Source organism: Cebus imitator, unplaced genomic scaffold (assembly GCF_001604975.1).
Source record: "Cebus imitator isolate Cc_AM_T3 unplaced genomic scaffold, Cebus_imitator-1.0 Scaffold81, whole genome shotgun sequence".
Taxonomy (NCBI): domain Eukaryota; kingdom Metazoa; phylum Chordata; class Mammalia; order Primates; family Cebidae; genus Cebus; species Cebus imitator.
Genome location: NW_016107396.1, coordinates 7112510 through 7113537, shown reverse-complemented (window position 1 = coordinate 7113537; position 1028 = coordinate 7112510). Strand labels below are relative to the sequence as shown.

The 1028-nt window shown below is 31.2% G+C and overlaps 1 long non-coding RNA gene across 1 annotated transcript in view; it reads left to right on the top strand.

The window, feature by feature from the left end:
* LOC119472003 overlaps positions 1 to 1028 on the top strand; it is a 25654-nt gene continuing 24626 nt past the window's right edge. The window contains exon 1 of the long non-coding RNA XR_005201106.1: positions 1 to 87. This is a non-coding gene — a long non-coding RNA (uncharacterized LOC119472003). The remainder of the gene's footprint in view (positions 88 to 1028) is intronic.

Here is a 1028-nt window from a genome sequence, read left to right as displayed (position 1 = left end):
CACTGTTCACAAGGAGACTATGAATGGAAAAAAGTCAATGGCAAAACTCCCACATCCTGCTAAAGTTGGTATATGGATACTTTTCTAGTGAGTGAGTGTACCTTCAAGCCGGTAACCCTCATACCTGTTTTCTTTGCTTTTTGTTTAAGTACAATTAGCTTGAATGATAATGCAAAATGCTCATAGAAGCCTATCAAAAATTAGGTTTGAGTTGAAAAAATAAGAATATAGCATGCAATACTTTGGAAAACAATGTGTAATAAAAATGAAATTCCATAAATGTAAAGCAAAATTGAGATAACTTTTAAAGATAAGAAACAATAATTCTATCTAGTGTGAGACCACTGTCACTATTAAATAATCAAATTTGAGTTTCTAAAAATAGAATTTTCAGCTATAGAATGGAATTATTTGAACTCAATTTCAAATTTTGGATATGCAGTCAGAAGTCTGCATTTCTATGGACCAAGCCAATGATGTCTCTCTCTGATTTTTAAAAGTAGCAAAACACTTTGGGAGGGCCGAGATGAAAGGATCATTGCCTACACCTAGGAGTTCAACAGCAGCCTGGGCAAAATGGCGAGACCCCATCTCTATTTTTTGAAAAAGTAGAAATAAGTAAAATAAAATGTTTAAGAACAAAGGAAATTCAGAGGTATTTATCATGTATTTAACATTTATTGAAAGTCAGGATGTATTTTTAACAATCAGATAAATTGATCTTTTAATACATTTCAATTAAAAACCTGGCATGATTCCATTTATTTAAATTGCTTTTCCTGTAAGTACAAGTTATAACAATGGGATGCCACATTTACTTTTCAGTTATCAAGTATTCAAACAAATAATAGTATTCCTTGCTTGTGGAGGACATGGAATGAGAATATGGTGTTTAAACTGGATCCACAGGTTTAGAAAGCAGTATACCAGAACCTTGATTGTCTGCCTCTTTGACTTTTGACTTCATATCCTTCTTATTATGTTTTATGTATATATATGAATTATAGAAATGTGTTTTTTTTTTTTTT